Here is a 26,826-nt window from a genome sequence, read left to right on the forward strand (position 1 = left end):
TAATATAATGGATCCCAACTTGTTTGGGCTGAAATATCTCAATAAAATGACCTTGACCTTGGGTTTAGTAGACTGTTATTAAAAGACCTTTGGGACCTATTGTTAGGATATAATGGATTTGTGCTGTGTTTAATTGGATGAGGTTAGGTTTTAATAATGTGCCTGGATATTTATATTATTTTTTCTGCTTATGGTACCTTTTATTGACCTTGAAGCTTCAACGCTTGACCGTATGAGAAAAGTATCGTAGAAAGATACGATACAAAATCGTCTTCATCTTTTGTAGTACTAATAATTCAACTTAGATATAAAACGAAATAACTTGAGTAATAAATGGTGCCGTGGCAAAGAATTTCTTAAGAAAATATTTTTTATTAAAATTACAAGTACAAATACAACTTAAGATCTAATGGCTAGCAATCACACTTTGCGTAATAATAATATCAATTTAGTTTTATTAAGCACAATGATGGTGGAAACAGCAAAATTAAATTGAAAATATACTAGGGCGTTTTAATGCCCGGACGTTAAACTCGAGTTTTAATCCAACTAAGTTTCGTTTTTAATCCAAAACAAGATACCCTATTTAATAAATAACAAACATTTTATTTAACAAGAACACAAACTTAATTAGTTTTTAAAACTTTAAAATTAAAACAGAAAACGGTCGGCTACGTATTAGTCGTAGAGTGCTACGCTGCTACAGTGCTACGGCGTAGCAATGCTACGAAGTGTACTTAGTAACTTTGTAATGCGCTTACCACCGGAACTCAAATAGCTTGTAACCGGTTCGAATGAAAAACCGCTGGTAAACTATAAATTAAATTGTAGATTGTTTGTTATTTTTTTTTTCTTTGAGAGTACTGTAAACAGTATTATTGCTCGTAAAGGAGTTTACTGGGAAAGGAGTCCGCAGTGCCGTTTTACTAGTTCACCTATTTGTGAAACAACTCGTTCGGGGATGTATTTCTACTAAATTTATTTGTGCGGTAAACAGTGTCAAAGCATTAAAGGTAAAAACTTTATATGCGTTGGTTTGAAAATGAAAATATTTCAACATTTTTATGGTGTTCGTTTTATATATACGTAATTTAAAAAAGTACGTATAATAAAATATGTTATATTTTTGTACAAGTTTTATTACAAATATACAGGTTACATAAAAAAAAATATTTGCAAATAAAAATATCGCAGTAAAAAATCCTAAATGAATTAAATATAAAATCCTGTACACACACTATTATTTTCAGCACGTCATATGAACACAAAAAAATATTCCTAATTTACATAAACGCATACATATTTCTCTTTTACATTTTTTTACAACTTTGGCAGTCGTTACCGGTAGTCAGAAGCCATTAGATCTGACAACCAGTCTTACCTAGTTGTAATGGGTTGCCCGGTTAACTGGGTTGAGGAGGTCAGATAGGCAGTAGCTCCTTGTAAAGCACAGGTTCTCAGATGCATCTGGTTAGATTGGATGCTGATCCAAAATAGTTGAAAAAAAGGCTAGGCAGATGATTTCTCTTACACATGTTTTTCATACAATATTTACTAAAAGGCGGTAAACATATAAAAGAGAAATATAAAGACAAATATTATGGGTTCTGTTCCGGACCCTCTCAAAAGGGTTGTTGTCATAAAATATGTATTTTTAACGTCAAATACCGAGGGTACACAAAGTGTCAAAAACGACGCTGAAAGAATTTCAGAATTCAAACACTCTATTATGTAAATGGGACCAAGTAAATTGTTTTCTGCTGATTTTGTGAGTACAAAAGTAAATGTTTATAATTTTAATTTTGCTTTTGAAGATAAAAAACGCAAATTAACGTATTTTTGCTTTGCAAACATGTAATAATAAGCAAAGGTAAACACTTCTCATGGAATTTAAAACATGACTTTTTAACAATTTTTGCTACGGAAGCTGTTTTACTTCACGATTTACGCATGTTAAAAAAATGTTTAAAGCATTCAAATTTTTATTTTGACTTCATCTATTTTCTTCGAAAAATCTACGGACTATAGCTAGTATATTACACATAAATAACATTATAATATCATCTTACCTTCATCAATATCATTCCATTCTTGTTACATAACCTTTCTTTTCTCGAAATCAAACAAAAAAGAAAAATCGGAGGATCCCTTATTAATCCCTTAATCGAGTTCTTTATCCCATCTTATACATGCCATAAAGGTTGGTACACAATGGACACACTGTGTTTCTTTTAAATATCTAGATAAAATCACAAAAGGAATATCATTACTTGATTATTATTACTAAAAGGTGCGATGACAATAACAAAATTATGATAGCTATAGGAAATTCTTTTTAGTTTTTAATACTATAATAGTATTTTCCATTTTCCTGTGTTGCCTGATGTTAAGGAATATATTAACTGAATAACAAACTAAATTGTGATATAGTTTATAAACTACTGATATGTTCAACTCGCCAACACTTTGTCTGTTAAAACTCAGTAGGTAAAAATAAAACTGCTAGAATTTATTAAATACACTTTTGCATTTTACACTCTTAGTTTACCAAGATGTTATCCAATGATATTACAATAAACTACATCCAAATATTGTCATTCAACATACACCTTTATATCTTTTCAGAACGTCTGAGTGATGCGAGTCGCAAGGCGCACAAAGGTATTTCCTATTGCTCTGTAGAGGATTTTTTTCATATAAAAAGAGGTAATAAAGTAATATTACAGAGGTAATATATAGTAGGGCGATATAACTATAGCAATAGGTAAAAAGGTTCTATTGAAATACCAGTTACGTGCGCTTTGTTATTGAAACTAGAATTGTCGGATCAAATTCGGGATACAATAAGTTTTTTCCTCTTTTATAAGTAATAGAAATTCCAGTTACCCATCGTTTTCATAACTCAGGTACATAAACTATGGTCATCGTCATCTGCCTAGCCTTTTCTGAACCATGTTGTGGTCGGCTTCCAGTCTAACCGGCTGCAGCTGAGTACCAGTGTTTTACAAGAAGCGACTGCCTATCTGACCTCCTCAATCCAGTTACCCAGGCAATACCTCTAAGCAAGATTGGTTGTCAGACTAACTAGCTTTTGGCTACCAGAAAAGACTGATAAAAATGTTCAAATGACAGTCGGGACTTACAGTTTATCCAGCCCCGCAAAACACGGGCTCCATACACTTAACACAAAAGGTCCATCACAGGTAATTTAACGGCCATTTTGTTCCACCATTACAATCGAAAAGCCATAGCTTTTGTCATTTGATTTTTAGCGAACAACCCAGCATAAGCAAGACATACGCTATATTTGTGAATACCGTTTACACCGTTCACGTACCACATAATAGTACATAATGACATGCAAAGTTGCTTCTAAACAGTTCGAATACACCCCGTATATGTAATACTTAGGTTACCCGCATACGACAGACTAAACAGTCGGCCGACAGTTGGCTCCATGCAGAATTGTATATTCTTTTTAAGTAAATCGTGACTTCAATCAAAGTTTTTAGTCTGATACCGGCTAAATAACGGATCTTTGTTATGTGCGGACTAAAATTCATTTCCGTACTGATTCAGGAGAGGTTTATATCTAAGGACAAACAGACAAATATGCGATAAAACATTCAATCTTTCGCACCTAACCGATAATGCGTTAGTGCGTTGATCATACGTTTACGATACGATATCAACCTTCCTTTATGAGTCCGAAAAAACTGTCGAACGACTAAAAGTTTTCAGTGTGAGTAGAGTTTTACCTCGTTGGAGAGAAAGAATAAAAGTAATACATATAGAACGTAGGGGAACACGCCACAATTTCACAGCCAATTTGCAATAAAGGATCTTTGCAGTACGCCCTCTCCTTTCAGATATATTTACGCAAATTGAGGAGAATGGTGAAATATTTGCGAGATTTGCCTACCTCATTAGATAGTCGGATTGGAGGCAGGATATTTTTTGTGTGTTTTGAAGGAAGTAGTGAATTTAATGGTGGCAAAATTTCGCTTTTAAGAAAGAAATGAGATTTTTTCGGCTATGTAGAAATACATATTTAGTTAGCGTAAAGTATGAGAATTAAATACTTAGAGTAAAGTGATAAAGGAAATGGAAAAAATTTTTTAGCGTGTATAGTATTTTTTGAACATTTTTGGTAGTCTGTATAGGTTGTCAGATGCTGCAAAATCTTAAACAAAAGAAGCTACAAACTCAGTCTAACCAAAGAATACTGTAAAACTAGTGTACGATGAACAGACTAATATTATCATGATATTGCCTTAGAACAAGAAATTATTTCAAACTAAAAACGAAACCTACGAATCTAAAATCTGCCGATGTGTTGTTTTCTTGTTAGGAAACAAGTTTGCGAAATCCGTGGTTCTATTTGTCTTGCTTTAAAATTCAGTGTGGGTACAAAGAAAACTGGCTTCCTCTGACTGTCCCGGATTTATTGCTCCGAGCTAATGTGTGGTCACCCTTGTGGTCTTGCTCGAATTTAGAGTTTGTAAGTTAATTTGAAGTAGGAGTCGTTGTTTTATTTTTGTGTGATAAATCTTTTGATGATAAATAGCGTATTTATCTAGGGAGGGTAGTTTTTGTCCAGGTGAACGGAGTAGTTATCACGGGATGTGGTTGAAATCATGGGTCGAGGCCAGTTTGGGATGATAATATATAATCAATTACATAACTATTTACTAATTTTGCGAGCCTCTTAGTTTGTGTACATTTTTTGTTAATGAATAACAATGCAAGTGCAAAATACTGAACGTTTTTGAAACTTGGCAGTAATTATGTAGCTTATGAATTAGAATAACATATAGGCTAATTTTATCCAAGTGCGCGAAAAGGGTCCCACGGGACATAATTTCAATCGTTGGCAGTAACTAGTAATGCAATAAATGTTTCATTAAATAATGGCATTATTTCTCCGTATAGGTACACAATATTGTATATGATGAATTTCTGCCGTATATCGTTCTATTAATATTCCATCCATGTTTCAGAGGAATATAGGAAAGTATTGCTTTCAATTACATAAATCTGAAATTGTGATACATTTATGAGCCAGATTAAATGTATACGTTTCTATTGAATTGATTATGATTTATTGCATAATGTAAAAACTAATAGTGATTGAAAATCTTTCTTTGTATAGTACTAGTTCTGGTGAAACTGAAGTTTCACCTGCGTTACGTTCACCAGAATAAAAATTATATACAACCATTTCTAGAAACAGTTTTATGATTACAAATTTCATTTTAATCTGTTAAGTAATTTTACTGCAAAAGCAAACAAAGAAAATAATTTCTTCCGAATCACATTGTTATCATTGTACTACATACATTACATACACAAAAAAGAAAAGGTATGACCAAAGGCGGTACCCAGAGCTCGATTCTCTTACCCATCAACCGAATAGAAATTAAGATAAATCCAGGATATAACTTGCATTGAAATATCAACATCATCACTCAACAAATTACAGCACACACACACACACACACAAACACACATACACACACACACAACTCATCAACACATCCGCACATTGATATCGTTCGCGTAACCACAATGTTCGCGGCAAATGTATAGCACGGTTTACAAATTAATTTATCATCATAGAGTTTACGTGTGAATACATTAATCAACGTAGAATAACATATAAGTTTTGTTTTGTTAGGGTTACGTTCGTTCGTTATTGTGTTAGTTTAAAACTTTTGGCATATACGTCTAGATGTTAGTTAGACTTGAAGTTCGATAAGTTTTTGTAGCAGTTGTTTGCAATTTATCTTGGGGGATTTATTTCTTGTGTTATATTTTTAAGTGCATGTTTATGTGTGTGTGACTATCGGCGTGATATCAGTGCTTATTCCATCTATGTATTTGTGTAACATCTGTATAAAGTCATTCATATTTACCGTGAAATAATAAAATTCATGATAATAGAGTGTCATAAAAAGTTTCGTTGATTCAATTATTATTTTTTAGAAAACAAAAAAACAATAATGATTAAGTACGCACGTGTTTCAAGACACCCTTATAGACTTTCAATGGTTTTCAATGTCTTATTTTCTTTACTATTCAATAAGATTGCTTTCCCTTGCATATTTTTACCCAAAACATCAACAAAATAAAATTTTATTCACACGAACCATCCACAACGATATTAAACAAACTCACGTTTATATTCATTAACGATAGCACACGTATGCAAGATCTCTGGCTTAAACCTTCACACATATATACATCTATATATACACCAAAATATATGTGTATGTTTGTCTGTACAAACCACCTCAAAGATCTTTATTACGACAGCGAACTCAGGAAACGGCACGGCAGCTGCAGCTTGCTCAGCTTATGAGAATTTTATATTATTTCAGCTAATATTTTCTGTGAAAGTTAGCTTTTATTTTTATAGTAGTCTTGTGAAAATAAGTGAGATTATTATTGATGAGAAATATAATATGATATGGGATGTCTTTTGTCTTTAAGAGTTGATAGTATTGGCATATTTTATGCAGTCTTTTGAATAATTATCACGTAAGCTAATATTATTATAGTAAGATTTCTAAGGCTATTAATAAATTCAAGAATTTGAGAGCATGCAGATAGTTTTAGAAATACTTCAGTTACCTACGTTTTAGCCAGAAGCTATTGTTGAAAATGTCGAATTTCATTATAATTTTTTTCAGAATTCAATTAAGTACCTACTTAATTCATCTCTCACTTGAAAATTTCTAGAAATTTCGAGATACACTTTCAGTGGGTATATAAGTCAGGCTACATTTAGAAGTCTAGAAAATAATTACAAAAATAAACGAGTAATCTATCACACTGAACTTTCTAGTTTTTATACAAGAAATCCATTAATTAATTCGAAACTGTCGAAGTTTAAAAATTATTTTAGATTTATTTTTTCTGTAACAAAGATTGATGTGTTCAAAAAATAATTAAAAATAGTATCTGTCTACTTTTTATTTTTATATTTTGCCAATTTACCATGATACCGATGAAACCGCAATTTTAATTAATATTTTATCGAAACTAAAGCTTGACGGCTCTATAATGTAAATTGTGCACAAATTGAGGCACCACTCACGGATTACGTCGCTTCCATAAAATTTTAATTTCACGATGTGTCGTGCTCGACTATACTGTAATACCCAATCTACAGGTATTTAGTATTAATATTTCTTTATATTACACCCCAATCAGCCAATTGACAACCACAAAAATGATACTTTGCTTTGTGTTTTTGTTTATAATTTCCAGGGTTGTTTATTATCTTGTACAATAAAGAATAATCTAACTATCTCATCATTAGCAACTCCATAAATGGACGAAGATGATCCACTTAATTGATCCCGAGGATGGAATGTGATCTAAAGACATTTAAGGATCGCGCTGGCGAGAAGTCCTGGACACTTTCCTCGCCGATCGACCACAGCACTCATAATTAGAGAAGGATGAAAGCATATAGAGGAACCCTTGGTCAGTAGTGGGACAGCATAGGCTTATAAAAACAACCAACAGCATTGTTTATGTCCCACTACAGAACACAGGACTCTTCTCATAAAAAAGGAATGAAAAATAATCACCACACTAGCTCAAAGATTGGCAGTTTTATTTAGACTTAAGTTCAAGTTCTTCTTCACTTTCATATTTTTATATTGTGTTTATTAAGTATTATCAATTTAAATGGTTCTTTGAAGAATTTCAATTTAAATACTCTTAGATAAAGCAAATATACCAGTACTATTTCTCAAGTTCATTAGAAGCAAGAACAATCAAGTGCAAATAAATAAGTAATCAACTATTTTAAAATAATTTAAAATAGACTTTCAAATAAATGAGATAAATTTCAAAGAATTTACGTAAAACATTTGTCATAGTGCTAAGTAACTGCTTTAATATTTAACAAAAGCTTAATAAAACGCCTAGTTTCTGAGACTACATCATTTGTTCAAGTCAGGCTCAAATGGATCTTATCACGTGCAAGACTGACAAGATAATAACTCACTTTCGCAATTATTTATACTTAAAAAGTAAAATAGCATTTTAATCTTAGCGATTCTTTGTTGAATTTCAGTTAGAATTGTGCAACTTATAGAGTGCGAGTGGTTCGACCTTTCATTATTATTTATTACTAGCCTATGATGTCCCACTGCTGGGCAAAGGTCTCCCCATCTCGCTTCCTCACCTCCCGATCCCTCGACCGAGTCCACTAGTCTCGGCGGTAGGCGTCTAGTTCGTCACGCCATCTCTTCCGGGGCCTTTCATAAAGTAGACAATTTGTTAAGAGCCTATCCACTCAAGCGTCCAAGCCGCGCGGTGATTCTCGGCCCACCTGTCCGCGCATGAAATGTCAATTTCTTTTTTACGACCAAGCGAGACTCTTTCAACAAAAACGATTACTACTGAAAAACTACAATAGCTAGATTCGAATAAAAAATACTCACGGAAAGCTAAAAGAACGTAAAATTTTATTTGATTAAAAGTAAATTACTTTAATTAATATTATAGGATGATAATAAAGTATAAAGTTGAGGATATCGAAAAAAATATCGTATATTTTTTTTATTCAGAGTTTTATAAGAAAAATATAGTGGTTACTGGTAACAATGTTTTTTTATTATATTAGTACAGGATATACTCTTTTAAATGATACCAATATCTTAACATAAATATTTAGTTTTCTGTCATGAAAAAATAAACAAAGTTAAGTGTTTCTCAAGCGGTCACTGGGCCTCGGGCGACGTAAAAATGTGCCAAGATGGCCGCCCGGCTAATAGCGAGTTCACACGACGAGGTTGTTTTAATGAATTTTTTTATTATTTTTTTTTTAATTAAACGTTTACTTTTATTTAATTTTATTACATATCCTTTTTTATTATACAAATTATGTTAAATAGAAAAAAAGAAAGCGGTTATTGGTATTACAGTAAAAAAACGACACTGTAAAACTGAAAAAAAAAAAAACAGTAAACAAACATTATAATGCGCAAGGGCCTAAGCTCAGTAAAGCCCCATTTTTTACAAACCACAAAACATTCCCAAATTGATCATAAAACGCTCCGTGTGAACAAACCATTATTAACGTTGTAAGTAGATCAGTCCAAGGGGAGTCGGCTCACCAACACTAAAATCATGAATAACGTCTTAACATTTTAATCATTATAGACCCCATCTCAATGTATTTCGTTTGTAAATGGCCATTAACGTGCTAATAGTGAACGATTCTCGTATATTTTGCATTTATTTAACAAAAATAACCAATTAGAATACACTGTAAACAATAGAAAAGTATCAAACGATGATCGTGTAGTGATCGTATAACTTTTCCAACTAAATTATACTATGTAAACGTTTTGAAATTGTCGTAATAATACATATTTCGTAAAGGAAATTTCTTCACGTTTATTTTGATATAAAATAACAATCTAAATAAGTTATAAAACAAGAAACTTACCACATTTTTGTCAAGAGCTCCACACACAAAAAAGTCACTTGTCAAAAACGACGAACTGTCACTTCAATATATTTTTTTATAAATTTAATGTTGCCATTGCACAGAAAAAATCACAACTCACGGATGACAAATTTCATAACGCGCCATCTAGTATCAATCAACTATATTAATACCACCTGGCTATAGCGCTGTACACGTTTAAACTGAACGATGTCGTTCGGATACTGTAGTCACCATGAACGCTTAACGCAAGATTTTTTTGGTGACTGTTGTCACCTCGGACGCTTGAGTGGCTATACATGTATTATTTAGTGTAAAATTGCCATTTAATCAAGAGGCTAGGTTTTTGACTGAACAAAACGATTTAATCGCGCGTTTATACGTCGTTTACCATACTTGTTGCATCAAATGTTCAAAACTTATCAGATGACGCTTAGCAGGCATTCACATATTTAAACATCAGAATCATATTTAGAGGCTTATTAGAAGCTAAGTTAGGCAAAAGCCTTTTCTCTAAAGAAAAGGAATTTTAATAAAACCTAATAAACGTTTTAAAACACTGACATTACAAGAAAACAACACGTTTATACCCTCATTTCGAAATACAGAAGCCATTTTCAATTACATTGCCCTAGTTTGGCAAAATCAACGATTTCACAAAACATCCCTGGATTAGGAGGAAATTATTTCTTGTACCCTCGTAATTAGTTTTCTATTACAAATAGGATCGAAAATTAAATTGTTTTATGTAAGGAACCCAATGGTTTCTTAAGCTGAATGAAATAAGACATTTCTATTGATATGATGATTGAAAATGTCAAATGAATTACGTCTATTTAAAGTCTACAATATTTGCTTATACCTAATTTAGTTTGAAACATATTTTGGGAATTATGAATTAGTTTATAAAAATAGACATAGTTTATAGTTCAAGAAACCCGGAGTCTGGGTCTAGCAAAACTAGTGAGCTGATTTTTTGGAACACAGATAATTCATTAACTACTCTAGATACGGTTACTTTCCAAAGACATTTTTATATACCCAATAATATCTATACTAATGTAAATAGTTTTTTTTTTACTTTTTTGTTTGTATCTTGAAGGATGCAAAACTGCTGGACTGATTTCTAAATACCTGTGTTACAATATAGCGAAAAAGTCGCCTTCCATTAAAAAAATACTAGTTCACTATAAGAAACACAATAAATTCAACTAATTTTTTTAATACTATTTTTAACACAATTCAATAAGTCTAAGATGAAATTATGAACACCTACACAACATACTCATTATCTAACTCGTGTTCTCATACACACAAGAGTGTAAGTTTGCAAGTACCGTCTAACATAGATTCTTACTGCCACACAACCTACTTCAGAATAATTACCTAACGTAAATATAATTACGTTCTTGCAAACTCGTTGTGTACCTTCGAACTGAAGTTTGGTTATTTTGTGTTCGGATGTTTAATTGAAAAGCAATTGCTTTACTGTGTGCTAGTGAAAATGGTTAGGTGTCATTTTTTCTTGGGTATTTGAAACAACTTTTTTAAATGTATAAAATAAAGTGACTAAGATATTCTGTCAGTGTTGTCATTTGAAATATTATCATAACTTTGTGCGCTTTATATACGTAATATATTTGGTACTGAAATAATTATTCATCGTTCGATAACTAAAACAAAAACCGAACTTAACGTATTGATTTTCCGAACTCCTATATTAATATCAGAACACAAACAATTTACAACATATTTATACTGGCAAAACTTTAATACACGAACGAGGAACGCCTAGCGAACTTTATGTACGATCATAACACACCATTACCAACACAACAAAGTAAACAACGAAAATGATTGTACCAACATAAGAAAACGTAGCTGGAACAAGCTTCAACAGAAATTCAATATTGGAGTTGGTACAGAAATCAAATTATACTAAGAATAATGTCGAACTTTGACTGGGAACTCGCAAAACTTTTTGTTTTACTGACACGCGTGAATATTTGATATAAATCTAAATTTATTTACTCCTGTTTATGTTGGAATAAATATGAATTTTCATGTACAATTGACAGTTTTATTGAAATTCATGTATGCGTCAATTCATAATCAGATTATAGGTAGCTGAACGGATCATTTCAAAAATATCCGGATAATAATTTTATAGTATGTTGAAATACAGATTTGTAACCTAAATAAATAATAATATGGTGGAAATAAATATCTATTATATAAAAGCCAATTAGGTACTATTTGTGATTTATTATCTAACTATGATCATCACCGGTGTTTTCAATATTTCGGTGGTTATTTTTTTGTGTATATTTTTTGCTGACTACTCGTTATATCTGAAAGCTTCCCTAATACTCTGTACTTACACTAATATAATAAAACTGAAGAGTTTATTTTACCCTTCCTTAACTGGGCTATATATTGACTAATATTTCAAGAATACATTTTATGGTATCTATAATTATAGTACCACGAGATGCTGATGAAAATATAGGTGGAAGCTAAAAACTGTCTCTCAATAAAACTAATCTTTCTGATCTTTCATAGAGTTCAGAATACTGCCACATTGGTTTCATCACCAATTCTGTATAATTTGCCCAGCCTCTTCTAATTACATAATTATGTTGAGATCTGCTGCTAGTCTAACCGGATGCAGCCGAGTGCCAGTGTTTTACAAGGAGCGACTGCCCTATCAGACCTTCTCAGCTGAGTTACCCTTATAGTTGGTAAGACTCCAATCCTTCAATCCCATACAAATTAGTTAAATTGTATTACTTTGAAAACGTAATAAAATAGAGACTACAAATGTACTCAGATGACTGTCATATTCATAACGGTTCTATCGCATGTTTTACTGTTCAAAAGTGAGTCAATATTATTATATGATAGCTAAAATATATAAGCTCACTATAACAAACTCAAGGACAAATACTCCACAATAACCAACAGGCGTCGAGTAGAGATCTTCACTTGACTTCACAAGAAAAAATAACCTTTTATTATATTCCTCTCTTCACATAACAACCCGAGAAATATCTCTCTCGTATACCATGTCATACAGATAAAATAACAAAGAGTTATCGATTTGTATGTACTAACTGTTACCCGCAGTTTCATCTACGTCCGGGGAGGATTATTTTCCGCAAGCGTGTAGAAAGTAACTTTTCCCGTCTGTCTGTCGTGCTTTCACGCCAAAACTACTGGACTGGTTCAAATAAAATTTGGTGCACAGATATTCTATCGTTTGTGAAAGGATATAGGCTAATTTTTATTCTAATTCGGGAAATGGTTGTTAGGGATGCTGGGGGAAACGTGTGGATCGGCTAGTGAGTTATACATATGCTAATTAAAAGCGATATGATGTGAGACATTGTCAAAGGTGTTAAACAAAGACGATATAAGATCATCAATTCTACTAATATGTTTTGTTATATAATAATTCACATACAACACTTTTGAAGTAGATAGTTTACTATAGTATATTTTCTCCAGATACTAATTCACGTCACCCTTTTCTATAAAGACATTTGACAATCACAACTTTACAGAAGATACACACATACTGACACTTGCTTATAAAATGTGCCATCAATTGTATTCAATACATAAGCATAATAACATTGACTATCATTGTTGGTATTCCTGGTTCGGATACAACTCAAAGGTAATAACGATTAAATCTGTTTGTATACACATCTGTATGGCTACAAATACACTGGTTCAATAAATAAAATAAATTATACCACTTATACGTCAGTAATCGTACAGGCAGCAAAGCAATTTTAGCCAAAGCAACCTTAATCTAATTTTAATGGGAAAATTCTCCAGATAGTCCAAGAAACCTCAAAAGGGGCAAAAACACGGCGTAATCATTTTTTCATTGTACGGAACCCTAATCAACCTGGGATATTTAATTACTTGGAAGCAAAAAACTCAAGCACATACCATTTAAATGCCTAACCCGCTTAAATGCCCTAAAAATGTCGGAGATAATTACACAATTCATCATTGTCATTTGGTTGAATGTATATCCGGATAAATATAATTATATCCGTGCGAATATACGTTATATCCGGATTTTGTATTCTCTTGTTTCTCTTCATATTTTTTATGGTGATTAAGAGAGGTTATTTGATTTCATTGTTTACATATAAATAAGTCGAATTTTCATTCATATGGTCATTAATTGATTTTTATCAGAATAGAAAGTGTCATCCAATATAGATGCTTTTTAATATTGCATTGCTAATTCATATCACGTTGACGTTATACGTTGAATATGGAAAGCCGTTCGTTGGAAATAGAATACGGAAATTAAACTGAAATTTCAGGTGGGGTGACGCAAACCTGGAATTCTAGGAACAGGGATGACGTCCACACGCAATTTCTTTTTTCTTTTTTTAAGTCACAGCAATCTGATAGTTTGGTAGCAGAATTTAGAATGAAATATGAAGCTTTTATCATTAATTCCTAATGTTTAAGTACTACTAATATTCGAAGTATAGAAGGTTAAAATAAGGCTGCTTTACTGCAATAGAGAGATCATAGAGTATTCTAATTTTGGCCTTCGTAGCTGCTACGGCGTAGGCCACTAGGAAAGCTACGTGTGGTGATTATAGGAATCAAAATTTTTTATCGTACGTGCGTGGAAATATTATTATCGGAATTCAAAGGTGCGCTGAAAACAAGATTATAACGTTTTTTACAAGTTCATATGTAGATTTAAATATATAAATGTTGACTTAATTTTAATGAAAGTATAATTACGGATTCAATTCAGTATTCTTGTTTCTACGTGAAGACTGAATCAAAGCTGACGACACAAAAATCGGGTCATCAAAAAACTATTTCGACGCTAAAGAAAAACTCACGCTAACAATTCTCATCGGCTGTGAACTGCAGTGCAAAATTCCTGGGCACCAAAAAAGAGTCACAAATCACGAAATTGGAACGTAAACACCGTTCGAGATTCACTCGCGACGTTCGGGGATGATCGGGTATATTCGGGGGTGGGACGTCCTTTCGGCGCGGCGGTCGGACGACGAATGCCTAGTATGCAGGTGCGAGGAGCGACCGAGAGATAGGACTGTCGTTTCAAGATAAATTCGGATATAGAAGCCTGTAAGTGTGCTTTTTCATGACATATGTGCGGTTAAGTGTTTAGGTATATTTGGGTGTAAGAATGTTGAGTTAGTTAAAAAATTTAGCTTTGCTGTAAGTATTCTGAAATATGTAGATGCAGCTTTTCAGATTTTTTAATGCCTGGACCGTGTTTAAAGGTTTGTTAAAGATAATATGTATATGAATGGTAAAGCTAAAGAGTTTGTTTGCTTTCTTGAAAGCGACAATACTAGGAACCACTGATACGCTTTGCAAAAATATCTCAACGTTTGATAGCGTATTTATCGAGTAGCACAATAGGCCACTTTTTATTCCGGTGCAGTTTTAAGCGTCCTCCGACACTATAGCTGTGTAGTTATACATAAGTGCTTATAATTGCTCGTGCAAAACAAATTTTCCAATTCCGTTCTTAAACCCGTGAATCCTTAAATAAACCTGATTTCGTAGACATTAATATTTTTTTCTTACCGTCTGAGATAAACTCAAACACATTTTTTGTGATTCAAGAGAAGTCTAGCTTTTGTGTAATATTAGAATAACGTGAATCTATTTGGCGTGCTCCTATTTTATTTGTACAATACAAACACGGAGGGTACGTTAACAATTTAATCTGATTTGCTTATGCGTGGGCGCGAGTGGCCTTATATTTTTTTTTTGCTATGTAATCCGAAAAAAATATATGCCGTTTTGTTACGTATTTATTTATGACGAATGATTGTGCATATTACAAATCATACAGTAATTACATAAATTAATAAGTCATCTGTACTAATGTAATCAAAAGGTTTTTTTGTTTGTTGTACTTTACAACAACGTTACTTTACGTCTCTGAAACTACTGAATCGATAAAAAAATATATTTTACAGTTTTAGAGCTGCACTCTTCCTAAAGGGCTATATTTTATCCCGGTGGGGCCAGGAAATTTCACAGGACGCGAGTGAAACCGCGGGAAAACAGCTTGTTGCTTTATAAATTGGCAATGCAAATTAGTATGGGGAATTCCTAATCATGTAAAAGAATACTATAATATTATGGTAGTAATAACATTACATTATTGTTCGCTTCAAAGGAAATTCTAGACATCGTTCTACATTATTAGTTGTTATTCTATCTATCTATTCCACCTACGACTTTGGAATATGTTTTTTGTAATTTTATGTTTCTTTCTTTTTCTTCTTTCTTTCTTGACCTTTAAAGGAAAGTGTGATTAAATAATTATCTTTATTGATTTCAATTATTTCAAATTTGTCGTTTTCCTGCGGTTTCACTCGCATCCCCCGCACCGTATCCTCGCACCGTATTGTCGGGCGACTACTCCCGTACCAGGATATAATATACCCCATGATACTCAGAAGAGTGTAGTTTTTCAACAATGGAAGAATGTTTCAAATAGTTCAGTAGTTTTGGAGGTTTTACGTTACAATAAAAAAAATGTTTCCTCATTAAATTAGTATGAATTACTTTGTTTTGCGTATTTTTTAATCATGAAGATGAATTATTCTTGTTTATCCTATAAACCCCTTTATTTCCCCTTTTAAACCTTCTAAAATAAATCTTAAAGGCATGTTTAATACTAACAAACTCCATATTTAATATTTTGGGTGTAAAGTGACAATGAGTTTGAAAATTTTATGGACTTTCCAGATACGTAATATGACAAGTAAATGTTTTAACTTTTCAGTAGTAATTTACACAAACATGTTTTTATGGCAAGTTTAAATGTGAAATTCGAAACGAAAAATTCAAATTTAAAGTTATGATGCACATTCAGTAGGAAAGTTTAATAGGCAAGCTAAATACGTGCGCATTATAGTTGTTTTCAAAAGAGTAATGTTATATAGTTTAATTATTTTTTATTGGCACATGACATTGAATTCTCAAATATAATAAGTTAATCTATTAAGAAATAAAAAATAATAATTTATTTACTAAAACAGATAAATGATATTTATCATTTATCACCATCTTATTCTTTTGTAATCAGAGGACTACAACTTAAAGAGAATGTTCTGCTTGTAACGAACCACTTTTTGCCGAACTGATTGTCACCCTACTCTAGGGTTAATTAATATTTTCAATGAACTAGGTTAATTTGAAATCTTGAGTATATTTATTGGGTTTCTCGATCATTCAAACTATTATAATAGAAAACAGTTTTTTTTTCTGCCCATTTATTCAAATTAAGTTTTAATTAATGCGTTTAAGCAAATTTAGGATTTCAGAAAATTCTGTCACGTTTTGTTTGTGAAATATTTAATTTTTATTTAAGTACGTCATGATGTTAATTTTTATGTTGAATCCATGTTTTTACCGAACAACATATTGTTATTACAATGATGTAAACTAGTGCTGGCGTACCTTTTTTCAACTTTTAAGTATCAATAAATTGTAAACATAAAACTTATCCATAAATGTACTGTACAGCATTCAGCAATACTTTTATGTGTAGAAAAAAAAAACTACTCAACTTAACCTTTTATATCTTCCCCTAACACAAAACCACAAAAACAACGCAGCTTATAGTACCTACACACTGATATCTCTTTCATTTCAATCCAAACAGCCTAGCTGTATTACATATTCCGATTCTCTATCTCAATCAATCTCCCAATCGCAGCTAAGTCAGTACCGAACATTTGGAATTTACGCAGCAATTAATCACAGAATTAACAGTAGATCGGTATCTAGATAGATTGTTGATCACCCACAATGCCTGTTAGACTCGGTTTTAAACATAAAACTCGGTTTATGGAGTACTAAACTACGCTTTGTTATAAATCCATAGATTTTGATGTTAATCTGTGAAGGTTTAAGGCTTTTCAATCCATTCTTAGCGCTTAATATTGGGTGTTTAAACCATTTTGTACTCGTTATCCTTAGGGTGCGTCCACATCTGGCGAATGTGCCGCGAATGTGCAGCTCGCGAGCCGTTTGCGACCTGCCCGCGAGCTGCGCGCGTGCATTTTTGTTCGTGCGCCGCTTCTGCGCCGCCCGCGCGCAGTTCGCGCGCGACCTAAGCACCGTACGCGATCAGGGCGCAGGCGGCGCGCGACGTCTGACATCTTCGATAGTACTGAGCCAGTATACGGAACTGTAAGGGCGAGAACTGAGTGCGCGCAGATCGCGCGCCGCTCGCGCGCTCTATACGAGCCTTGCATGAGTTGCGCTAAAGAGGCACACCAAACTATCGCAGTGACTGCACGCGCGCAGCTCGCAGACAGCTCGCAATCGGCTCGCGTGCTGCGCATTCGCGGCACATTCGCCAGATGTGGACGCACCCTTAGAGTACCAACACACTGTAAACTTTTAGTCGGCCGATAGTTTGTTTGGGCTCATAAATCAGTATGAAGATGAATGGTAGGGCGCACATTACAAAGATCAGGTAGTTAGCTGGTATCAGAACAACTGAAAATAAATAAATAAAGTGAATGTCAATCTATTCATTTGTTAGGCTTTTGCGACTGAATCACTTGAAATTAAAAGTGGTACTCTTAAAACGGCTATAGGTTTTTTTACTAAGTTTGAAAAGTATGTAGTTGTTGAACTGCGGAAAACGGGTTAACAAGTTGATATTCGAAACAGGAATTACAGGAGTCACTTCAACAAGGAAATCAAAGCGGGTTATAAAAGTACCCTTACTGATGTTGACTACTAAGTTCTAGAATAAAGAACAGTATCACAATCAATTTAATTTTTTATATATAACAGTACGTCTGATAAGGGTCCTCAATTAAACTCAACTTCGTTACATACACAAATAAACTCACGACTACACGCGAAGTGCTAAGGAATCTTTTATCTTTTGTCAACGTCATGAAACCGTGACACTTATTACTTCGAGACAGAAGTCAACGTGTGGGAGAAACCTTCAGAGGATACATGTCACACTAACAATCTGCCAGAGATAAATGTCTTTGCCTAAAGTTTTTTTTTTTCGGTTTCCACCGCGGCGTTGTGTCATCGCTTTACATAATATTCGTGTTACCGTCAAAGGGTGAGAATTATGTATTTTTATTACTGTTTTTTGTAGTTAGGAAAGTCATTGGAAATGATTTAACTGCATTGAAAGCACTAAACCAGAATATACGTCTAATAATAAATAGACAATTAAAAATTATGCATAACACGCCAAATTTTTTACGAGATGTTAATATAGTTAATATAGTTCGGTGTAACTACATCAGGACCAGATATCTTAAACTTGGTGCTTGACCAAAAATAAATAACATTTCATTTTTATTTATGTAGCAGGGTCTAATATGCCTTGTGACGTCACACAATGATAGTTTTATAACTAGTGTACAATGCCTGATATCGCAGTAAAAAATAATAGATAATTACTGCTCAAGGAAACGTGTAAAGACTTCATGTTCAACAGTAGCATCTTCTAAGCCTTGTTGGCTTACTTCCTTACTAATTAAAAGAAGCAAAATATTACATAATTAAAACTCAACTAAGGAATATTAAAATAGGTTATTTAACCGTTCCTTCGCAGAGTGAAGCCGACGCACAAAGGAATAGTTTGCCATAGTCCCGCGGTTCGCAACTCTATAACATTGTTTTATAATATTTTTTGTTCATATTTTCTCCACCCCTAAAGTTTCTCACCGAGATGAAAAAGTATGATTAGGTGGAAAGTTTGCTTGGCTACCTTTTTTATTATTAATGTCGACCGGACGAGTTCCGAAATCTTACGTTTTGAATAGTTCCCGACATGGTTTTCCTTTTTTATTTTTGTGGTTTTTTTAGGGGAAAATTTGCGGTCACTTTTCTGAGTTTTCGCGTGGAATATTAAGCAGCTACGGTGTATAGTATGGTAGTAACCTGAACGGTGTATTTATATGGTATTTATTTATATGGTAGTATTTCAATGAGTTTATACACGATTAGGTTGGCGTTTAATTTAAAAACGTACTGTAATAATTTAAGTAAGAAAATATAATCAAAAATATTTTTCCTAGGGTAAAATCACCATAAACATTATTTCATCTTCAGAATACCGCACCATTCAATCATAATTGTAAATACCTATCGAATCACGATCTGAATGTTACCCATTTAACATACAGACAGAAGTCACGTTCACAAACGACCCAATTCTGAATAAAAAAATAAACAACAAACAAGCAAAAACAAGGGTGCTCGATACTGGAAAAAAATTAAAAAGTTGTGTAAAAGTAAAAAGTAGGCAAAGCCATGGAGAACAAAATGACTAGCGGAGACGTCATAACGCAAAACCTTCTGAGAAAGCAGCGCACCAAAATTCGGGTGCTCGGGGGACGATGAAAATTACTAGCTCTTCCCTTACGATCACGCCAAAACGCTTTTTTAGTTCTAGTAACTGATCACGCCTACCGTATGTTACTTGACCAACAAGAAGGCGCCTGACCTACCTTCCTTATGTCATCTCCGCTATGTTTCCTTCCTCCGTGGGCAAACCCGTGTTATAGTGTGATAATCAATTTGGTCACGCGATGGCTTATAAACTCGATATGTGACCTAGTATAATCTGTAACTAGTCAAACTGTAACTTGACATGGAAATAATATACTTTATATTTAGCAGTTTTTGTGTTTCAGATATTTATGATTGAGTAGAAAATTGTGGCACGAAATGCCTTATCGGAGTTTGTAATCGCTTATATTTCTCTTTTGATTAAAATTAAGTAAAAAGTTTTACATTTGAAAAGAGAAGCTAAATGCATGTTATATCAATACGGAAGGAGAATTGAATATATACAATCGCATAGACTTCAGAGAGATACAAATGAGTTATGCTACATTCCATTTACTAATTTATTTATACGTTGCTCTGTTCAAAAGTGAAACTCAAAAAAACATTCAGCAGCAAAAATCTGTGATTGTAAAATAATAATTGGTGTCACACAAAAGTGTGCAAGGACACGGAGAAAATTGAAAACGTGACATTTGGCCTCGAGGAAATTATACAATAGTGTTTATATTGAAATATGGCCGCAAATTCCTTTTACATTTCACTGGCTATGCCAAATTGGAAGATTTTCACTTTTTATTTCGTCCTACTTACTAATATTACAAACGTGATATTTTGTATGGATGTTTGTTCATCTTTTACGCCAAAACTACTCGATGGATTTTGATGAAACTTATCCATAGTGTAGCTTATATAGCAGAAGAATACATAGGCCACTTTATATCCATGTACAGAAAGTAGTTCCCTCTATACGCGGGTGAAACCATGGGTGAAAGTTAGTTTAAAATAAAGCAGAAATGATTTCGAATCTGGTTTTTGGATAGCGTTGGAATAATTTTGTGGTAACTGTCCTATTTAATGTGGTCACCCGACAGTTTTGAAACAAGCAAATCATTTGTGGTTTGCGAATATCTATTTCGTACTATATTGCAGTAGGCAGTAGCAAGTGTAGCCAAAATAGAATTGATATTTGGGGATTTTGAGCTACTGATGATGTTAAAGACTGAATCTTCGCCTTCAAATAATATGAAGTTCTAGTTAGTTCTTGACATTTAAAAAATAATACTAGCACGGCGGACAGTTTTGAAAACCAGACCCTAATATAGTTGAAAAAAGGCTATACAGATGATGGTGAATATTTCTTAGAGTACGATGGGGTTGATATATCTATGTTGACAAAAACCCTACATTAAAAAAAAGGTTTCTCAATTAATGCCACCTGATAAAAAATGCAATTTAAATCTCTGGGTTCTAAGGTATTCACATTTTCTGAGGTAATGTTCAAATTGCTTTTCAACGGAGATTCCACTACAGAATAGATACCTACTAAAAAATTCCGCAATGTATCCCCACATACATTGACCGATAAAACGGTTATCAAACTCTTGACCTCTTCCACCGTCGTGTTTACGACCAATATAGGTATTCCAATGTACCTGCTAATATAATATAACTGTGTAACGAAATAAAATAATTAAATCTACAAGCACACTTAGATTTCTGACCTCGGGCCTGGCTGTGACCATGGATGCAGTAAAGGATCCGAAACGTCGGGTTTAAATAATAATAATATAATCGCGATAAAATCCGTAAAAGTAGTTTTATTTAAAAGTCTACAAGCACATTTTTTTAATGGGGTTCAGTTTTTGAAAAATAATATCATGTCACTATAAAAGTAACTTCATTTACAAGACAGACTATTCGATAAAAATTTAAATATCGTTCAAAATATTTTTTTTTTTTTTGTAAAAGAAAACAAAACCGTACCTAAAATCTACATGTCACTCAAAAAACAACGTTAGTAAAACAACCACAAAAAGTCCAACCAATAGGTTTTCAGGATCGCAAAAGCGATGCACATTACATGCAAATTCTTTCTAACACTCTAGCCATAAATAATTCTGCAACCCAGTTTATTCAGGCAACATAAACGGTACGTTACGCGAACGATCTTGCACGAAACTGTTTAATGTGATTTATTTTAAACGTTTTTCAGTCTGAAATGCAGCTGTTTCAACCTTTTTTTTAGGCGGACTTTTTACTTGATTTTTCTCTTGTTCGTTTGTGGTTATACGAGTCATTTTTCAAGACGACTCTTGTGGTGAACGTTATGCATTTGCAGGTTGGTTTGACATCTCTGTGACAGAAAACAAATGAGTATCGATGTTTTATGGACTACTTTCTGGTTAAATTGTGATAGTTCTGACGTTTTGAGTCTGCTGGTAGATATTTGCCAAGAAATAAGCTTTTTTATTAGGGTACAGTTCTAAATGCTTTTCACGTAAAATTAATAATGGAGCACTTTTTTATAAAAACTCAAAAATTTTTGTTCATCTCTGCAAGAGAATCTCTGAACATAAATACCTATATGTAACTATTTCTCTTTGAATATAAGCTGTATATTATTTTGTTAGTATATCAGTTTTATATGTATAAAGCTAAGGTCGTAATTCATTGTCACGATCGCCTCTCTCGTCAATCTGACACCTAAGCCATTGGGAGCCGTTTTTGAAGTTGATCTATTATCCACACGTTTTGGCCACAAATATGGAGGATAGATGTTAGGAGAACATCCGTGTGTAGTAGATATATGACCTATTGAAATATCTAAAAGATCCACTATTTAATCGCGCTAGTGTAGCAAGACAAGGAATTATTCTGATATTCATTATCTCCGTTATAAAAGCCCATTAACGTCCACTGTTAAATGAAGGACTTCTCCAATAACCGCCAAGTATCCCGGTTTTAGTCAGCTGCATCTATCCACTATCCGACATCTGATTGTGATATTGTTAATGTATAAATAATAAATACATAAATAAATCTTTATTATTTCCAAAAAGAACCCAAATTTAATATTATTAGGATCATGGCAGTGTGGGCCAGAACATAAGGACCCTGACTTCTACCTAGGAACTACTAGGATATTACTTCTAACGAGGAACGAAGTCGTGATGGCCTAGTGGATAAAGGACCAACCTCTCAAGTATGAGGGCGCGGGTTCGATCCCAGGTCAGGCAAGTACCAATGCAACTTTTCTAAGTTTGTATGTACTTTCTAAGTATATCTTAGACACCATTGACTGTGTTTCGGATGGCACGTTAAACTGTAGGTCCCGGCTGTCATTGAACATTCTTGGCAGTCGTTACGGGTAGTCAGAAGCCAGTAAGTCTGACACCAGTCTACCCAAGGGGTATCGGGTTGCCCAGGTAACTGGAATGAGGGCGTCAGATAGGGCAGTCGCTCCTTGTAAAGCACTGGTAGGTACTCAGCTACATTCGGTTAGACTGGAAGCCGACCCCAACATAGTTGGGAAAAGGCTCGGAGGATGAGGAAAAATCCTGTATCTCAGAAGGCAGTGCACCTTCGAAATTGTATGTAATTATGAAATATAATGTAAATGAATTGTATATGATAATTTAATTATGATACTGCCATATTTATGTACTTTGGAGGCATTAAAACCAATATAAATTGCAAAATGTTTACCTTCTGCACTCTTCTTTGGTACATAGGTATTTCCCCTTACCTCTACCCTCCATAGTAACAAGTTAAACAGAACCAAGTTGTATCGACCGCAGCACATGCAATCGTAATGTGATTGATTTAAATCCTTTGCATAAATGTTGGAAATGCATACCTTTACCTACTCTAGAAGATTGGCCTCGGTAAATATTCACATCTTTTTTCAATTACTTATTGAATGGAAAGTAGATTGGTTTCTTATTCGTATATGCATAGCTGTTAAAAATGTATGTAATAAAAAGTAGCCTGTGGTTCTGAACTGATGTTAACTGCAAATTGTCTATAATTTCCTTACTCTCGCAAAATATAATTAATACCTGCTCATTGTCTTGTATTTAAAACACCGCATCGGTTTACTAACTAAAATTTACCGAAATTCAAGGACTATTCTTAGTCTTGTAATTTACATATAGACGTAGGATTACTGACAGAATTGTATACTTTTTTTCGATTTAAATATTGTACATGCGTAATCGAAAAGACACAATGTTCTCTCACTTTAAATATAGTTGTACAACACTATTAAATATGATATAAGTAAAGCAGAAAGTAGAAAACTATACAATTCTCAGGTAGTAATAGATCATTCAGTACTCCAAAACGTCCCATTAATAATTAAGCTATCATTTCCAGTTATCACAACCAATGTCCGACCCGTTCATGGGAGGAGAAACCTAACATAAATTAACGTTCTAAATTATGAATTTCATAAACGTTTTCCACAAGTTTTGATTTCTATTCTCGACTTTAATGACTCTGGCCTAGTTTTCGTAATAGAATTATTATTCCTCGCACCAGTCTTTGATTAAAACTGGGGTTCTAGATAATAAAGTTGGTCTGTATCTTTGGTTTTCGTTAATTAATAAAATCATCTGTCTAGATTTTCCAACTATGTTGTGGTAGGTCCTAACTGGTTGTAGCTGAGTGTCAGTGTTTGGCATGGAGCGACTGCCTATCTGACTCCGTCAACCCAGTCTCCCAGGCAACCTGATACTTTTAAGTAAGGCTGGTTTATAGACTTTCTGGATTCCGGCTATCCATAACGACTTCTAAAGATGTTCTAATGACAGCTGACATCCACAGCTTTTAACATGCCTTCCGGGACACTTCAAAGTCAAAATCATTTTATTTAGGCGCTTATGAATGACAAAAAAACTGAACAAATGAACTCCTGACACCCAACGTTATGATCGAAATAACCTTCTGTAACTTACCCACGCTTACAAGTTCTCATTGATTAATTTCCCTACATAAATATCTGTGTCCGAATATAGAGTATTGCCATTGGGAGATACAATGAGCTTTCCCATGAGAATATTGGTGTAATGAAGCTTGGTCCAAATGTATTATTAGATTACGTTCATATTGTTAGTAGGCAAGGAATTGTTATGTAATTTGCAACTATGATATATGATACAAATACTTATATATCGGACCGTGTATTTCAGTAGTATTTATATTTTTTGTGTATATGTAATGTATATCTTGCCTTAAAATATAGCTATCGTAATCGAATTATTGATTGAAGGAAAGTTTTGAAAATAACAGCCATATAAGTTTTGACTGTTGTTAAGTCAAGACAAATAGGTACTATAGTAGACACAGACAGACATACCTAAATGCATAAAACCTTCAAAATCAGTAACTGAATGTTATCGTACATAACACAAACTTTTATAGAAACAAACAAATAAACTCCAACAAAAAAAATACTAACAATCTTGAAAGTCAATCTACCTATATGTCAAGTTTTCCTCAGAATTCGAAGTCTATTTTGTTCCATTATTTAGCGACCACACGCTAAATAAAACTACAATAAAGAAGCACGTACTAAAAAGGTCAGGACACATATGACGTCACTTTCAAGCGAGGCCTCTATTCTGTAATCCTGGGGGGTCTACTTTAACTCAACTATAACTACCACTAAGATTCTGTGTAGGTAGATGTTTCATCTGGCGAAAGCTGGTAAGACATATTTCTGTGTGCCAATGCACCAATGCAGCGTGGGCTGGTTCCCAATACTTGGACGGACGGTCAGGCCAAGGACGCCAGGATGCATTGATGCGGGTTGCTAAAGATCGAGCAAAGTGGCGAACCTTGGGGGAGGCCTTTGTCCAGCAGTCTTTCGGCTGACACGACGAATGTATATTTTCTATGTAAGATTTAGCAACTCGGCTACTGTTGAGCGTTCCTGAGCTTAGGAATAAATGGCAATGTTCCTGTACTACAACGCCTACAAGTAAGACTCGCCTTCTTTTGTGGGGTATAGAAGTTTTAACGGTCAGCCTCATATGTCGATGTACACATCTTTTCCAAAACTACTGAAAATTTTCTAATTAATAAGTATATATAACTAAAATAATAACAATAGCCGCTGAGCTTCTTAGGCGAGATTCCGAGATTACTTAAGTTAAGAAGAGAACAGACTATCGAAATTCGATTTTCGTTTTTGATAACTTCACTAGTAGGCCCCCCAGTACTGAATGGAAGTAGTGTTGGCATAATGCGCTCAAGCGAGTGTGTATACTCGACTAACCAATTGAGTTTGTACGACGATTTACATATATTATGGGAACGAAATAAGCGTTGCGTGTCGGGTATATCATGTGAAGTTAAAGTAATGATATGATTGTGTTTGAATAAAGTCATGAAAAGTCATGAAATGGTCTTCTTTTATCGATACGCTTTTAGCATTTTCAATAAGTTTTCGAATTCAGTAATAGGTATCAATTTTCAGAAACGAGAGACAGTAGGTAAGATAATTTCCCGAAAATAACTGTCATCTTCAAAGATAAAATTAAAGGAATATGAAAATAAACCCGTAAATATCGCATTTATACTCTCGTACCCAAGTGTTTGAAAATGCCGTTTAATCAAACAGCTAGCCCTTTGAATGAACAAAGCCATCCAATCATACGTTGCTTACAATATGCCACGGATAGTCAAAAAGCAAAAATTTTGCGTTTTCAAGAAAACAAATTTTCAGAAGTACCGTTGAACGCCGATTTTTGAATCGCCAGTCAACTTTTATCCGAAGAACACGTTTGACGTTTTGACATCTTTTGTAATAAGAATTTATCAAACCGTTGTATTTAATGCTCAGATAGAATCTAACAGATGTTTAAAATACAACCATCAGAATTGAGAACCTTCTCCTTTTTTGGAAATCCTAAAAAAATCGGTCTTAAATAATATAAAAAGACTCACGTCACTAATCCAGCTGAAGGAAACGGGCGCCGCCCCTA

At 33.7% G+C, this 26,826-nt stretch overlaps 1 protein-coding gene across 1 annotated transcript in view; it reads right to left on the reverse strand.

Annotated features, from left to right (window-relative positions):
- The window catches only part of LOC124631962 (acid sphingomyelinase-like phosphodiesterase 3a), a 47,775-nt gene extending 33,265 nt beyond the window's left edge, over positions 1 to 14,510 (reverse strand). Inside the window, exon 1 of the mRNA XM_047166610.1 lies at positions 14,362 to 14,510. The gene's annotated coding sequence lies outside the window, so the exon portion shown is untranslated. The remainder of the gene's footprint in view (positions 1 to 14,361) is intronic.
- Between the last annotated feature and the right edge of the window lie 12,316 nt (positions 14,511 to 26,826).

The sequence above is a fragment of the Helicoverpa zea genome, chromosome 7 (genome assembly GCF_022581195.2).
Source record: "Helicoverpa zea isolate HzStark_Cry1AcR chromosome 7, ilHelZeax1.1, whole genome shotgun sequence".
Classification (NCBI taxonomy): Eukaryota; Metazoa; Arthropoda; class Insecta; order Lepidoptera; family Noctuidae; genus Helicoverpa; species Helicoverpa zea.